A 4,314-nucleotide genomic window follows, 5' to 3' on the forward strand; every position below is an offset into this window, starting at 1 on the left:
CCTAAATTATCAATATTATTCTGTTTCAGTACCTAAACTTTCAATTTTTCTAAAAAAAAAATTAGCTGACCCTTATTCCATATGTAATGGGGTAAGGGGAAGGTAAGATAGTAGATTGCTCCCAATGTCAAGTTGTGAGCAGCTTCCATGGGAGACCTCCATATTATGAAATGCCCTCTGTGGGATTCGATCCCACGACCTCAAGGTTAAGAACCTTGTGCTCTACCAACTGAGTTTGATGGTCATTTCTTCAATTTTTCTAAAACTTAACATCAAATTTTGAACGGATACTAAAATGAAACAAAAACTAAAATTTTTAATGGTGTGATACTAAAATGAAAAAAAACTAAATTTTATGTACGATTTTGAAAAAATTAAAATTTAGGTATTAAAATGAATCAAAATTGACAGTTTAAGTACTAAATGTATAATTTACCCTAAAGTGAAAGTAACCCTCCTTTTACACATAGCGTCTGATCCCGACAGCTGTCTTAAAATATTTCCTGTCGGAAAATAAATCATACACTCGTATACATGGGAAAAAAAAGAAAAAACTCTAAAAATTCTTCAGATTTCAATCCCAGGGTTCTCACTTATCCATTCTCCGATTTGGCATTCTTTAGGCACTGAGCGAGACTGGATCAGGTCAAAGGTCCTGTAGATGATGGACAATTGTTTGGGAGCTCAAAGATCTAGAAAGATCCAGAGAGCTTTCCGTCACTGCAAGGTCACGATCTTCTGCCTCCTCCTCACCATCGTCGTCCTACGTGGCACTATCGGAGCCGGGAATTCGGGACTCCGGGCAAGACTTGGCCGGGATCCGCGACCACCTCCACCTCTATTCTCGTAAACGCACGGAGCTGCATCGCGTCCTTGAAGAAGTACAAACGACGTCGTCAAATGACCAGGCCGGCGTAGACACGAACTCCGGTACCAACAACTACAATGAGTTCGACATTAAAAGATTTTAGTCGACGAGGAATCCGATGACTTGAAACGCAATCCTAACGAGCCCTATTCACTCGGACCCAAAATCTCTGATTGGGACGAACAACGATCTAGATGGCTGAAAGAAAACCCTAATTACCCAAATTTCATAGGCGAAACAAACCGAGGGTTCTCTTAGTCACTGGATCGTCTCCCAAACCTTTTGAGAACCCAGTTGGTGATCATTATTTATTGAAATCGATCAAGAACAAGATCGATTACTGTAGATTACACGGGATCGAGATATTTTACAATATGGCACTTTTGGATGCAGAAATGGCAGGCTTTTGGGCGAAATTACCCTTGATTCGAAAGCTTTTGCTCTCGCATCCGGAGATTGAATTCTTGTGGTGGATGGGTAGTGACGCCATGTTTACCGATATGGCATTTGAGGTTCCTTGGGAAAGGTATAAAGACTCCAACTTTGTTATGCACGGCTGGAATGAGATGGTTTATGATCAAAAGAATTGGATTGGACTAAATACTGGGAGCTTTTTGTTGAGGAACGGGCAATGGGCACTTGATATTCTTGATACTTGGGCTCCAATGGGTCCCAAAGGCAAGATTAGGGAAGAAGCAGGGAAGGTTTTGACCCGGGAACTTAATGGTCGACCTGTTTTTGAAGCCGATGATCAGTCTGCAATGGTGTATTTGTTGGCTACTCAAAGAGAGAAATGGGGCGATAAGGTTTACTTAGAGAATGCGTATTATTTGCATGGTTATTGGGGGATCTTGGTCGATAGATATGAGGAAATGATTGAGCACTATCACCCAGGTTTAGGTGATCATCGTTGGCCACTGGTGACTCACTTTGTGGGGTGTAAACCTTGTGGAAAGTTCGGGGGTTACTCATTCGAGAGATGCTTGAAGCAGATGGATAGAGCATTCAATTTTGGGGATAATCAGATTCTTCATATTTATGGGTTCACTCACAAGTCTTTGGCTAGTAGAAGGGTTAAGAGAGTTAGAAACGAGACCGGTAATCCACTCGAGGTGAAAGATGAGCTCAGACTGCTTCATCCTGCTTTTAAAGCTGTTAAGGTATTCTCTTTTTGATGATATAGGCATTCTACGAGTTGTGTATGCAATGGGAATTGTATGTTTTATGTATCGAGAAATAGCATTCTTTTGTTACTTATTTGTCTTTAAAATATGAGTTCATAATGCCTTCCAAAGGAAAACTTATCCCAGAATTATTTCCCCAGCTATTCATATTGTAGCGTATAGACGAACTCAGTTCTGTCAATATTTTACATGGGGATTGTCACTAATGCTGCTGCATTTTTTAATTTGATCGTTAGTACACTATGTTCATAGTTTTTCAGCAGCTGGTATAATTTCTTATTGATAAGGTAAGTGAAAATAGGTTGCTGTGGATACTCTGTTGTTAGAAGCATTAATTGGACGAATTGGCATGTTGAAATTTAAATTTTCTTGGTTAATTGCCAATGTACATGTTTAAAATAGGGTTTTAGTTTAGGGAGAATGAATCTATAAACTTTTTAAGGGGCGAAAACAAATTATCAATTGGATTAACCATCCCCCTCAGGCCAGCACTGATATTGACGATTGTTAGTCTCATTCTCTAGCTCTTGTTTCTTTGGTTTTGACAGGCATATACTCGGATTCGCACTCCCAAGTTCTAGTAGCATAAGTTTAATACTCATTTACTTCATAATTTTAGTTAAAAGGAAACATATTCAAGAATAGTTCACAATTATTGGTGGACGACGGCGAACTGCAGTAAGGGAGAGATCCTTACTCTTAGAAAGGTCAGAATTGAAGTATCATTATTTGGGGATCAAAATGCAATATTATCTTTGTATTAACTTATAATTTCATAATCTTTAGCATGAACCAAACTACCTCGTGGGTAAAAGAATAATTGTTATTTCTAGAGCTCTTAGGTTCAAACATCATATTTGAGTGTTTATTGTCAAATGGTTGAGAGTATTTAAAATAAATATTGTTAAATGGTAGTCTTTAAAATAGATATTACCATGTTTGGTTCATTCACGTAATTGGTTCACATAATGTAACATTATTAATATGATTTGCGGGATGTAATATATGTGACACATTATTCTGAATGTTATTTTCCTTGTTTAGTCTATTTGATACATTATTAATATGATTTGCGGGATGTAATATATGTGACACATTATTCTGAGTATTTTCCATCTAAAATTAAATTTTATTAAATTGTACTTGTGATGTATTTTATCTTTAACTATTTAAATTTTAATATTAATTAAAAAATTAACAATGATATTATATTTATTATAAAAAATATCATGTCATCTCTAAATAATAAAAACATTTAAATAGTTTTGTTTATTTTTTAACGGTAGACATCAAAACGGAATCAAAATGTAACGTTAAGTGCGATTTTGAAAAAGATAATTGAATGATTAAAATAAAATTAAAATGATAATTAGGTGATTAAATACATAATTTGTCCTTATTTTTTGTGTTATTTGTGTACATAATTTTAAGGAACAATTATATTCTCTCTTTTTTTTCTTTTCTTTTTTTACTAATAATGGATCAAATAATAATAATTTATAATTCACAAGCAAGGCTAACAGCTAACAAATTTCCAATTAATTTCTTTAACTTTGGAATCTACCTAAAAACATGTATCATCATTTTAACGATGTTTGTGGAATTTTATTTTTTACTGGTAATATATTAAATAATAGTACCATATTATATGTATATTTGAATTATTATTACTATTATAAATAAAAATATTAATATTATAATGTACATTTTAATTTCGTAGGGACTCGCATACATTTATGTAAAAATAATATTACACGCTTCAATAGTATATATTAATATTTTAAAATGAAGTCATTAACTGATCTTGGGTAAAATAAATTATTATCCTCCTTAGAATTTTAGGTTTAAGCAATTACATCTGTAGGGTATGTGTATGTTGTTAATTGATTATTTTTTTAACAAATATTATATTGTAACCACCTTAGTGGTAAATGAATTGTTGTTATTCCTTAAGGTCTCGCTTAGAGCACCAGAAATGTCAGGAATGTGAGCGTTCAATGTCAATGATTAATAGTTATCTTTGAACAGATAATGTTTATATTTACCCCAAGTTAATAAAAATATAAATATAATTATAATTACCATGCATGTAAATTTAAATAAATTTAATAATTCTATCATGTTAATGTATAATATTATATTTATTAACATATATCTTAGGATTAGTCTGTCACGTTCAACGAGCACTGCTGAGCACTATTAATGATGAGTACAGTTGAACACCATTAACTTAATTTATTAAAATTTAAAATTGTAAAAGGA

At 33.5% G+C, this 4,314-nt stretch overlaps 1 pseudogene; it reads left to right on the forward strand.

The window, feature by feature from the left end:
- The first annotated feature begins 593 nt into the window (after nt 1-593).
- On the forward strand, nt 594-2,782 carry LOC120122120 (annotated as a pseudogene).
- The last annotated feature ends 1,532 nt before the right edge of the window (nt 2,783-4,314 follow it).

The sequence above is a fragment of the Hibiscus syriacus genome, unplaced genomic scaffold (assembly GCF_006381635.1).
Source record: "Hibiscus syriacus cultivar Baekdansim isolate YM2019G1 unplaced genomic scaffold, ASM638163v2 tig00110384_pilon, whole genome shotgun sequence".
Lineage (NCBI taxonomy): Eukaryota > Viridiplantae > Streptophyta > Magnoliopsida > Malvales > Malvaceae > Hibiscus > Hibiscus syriacus.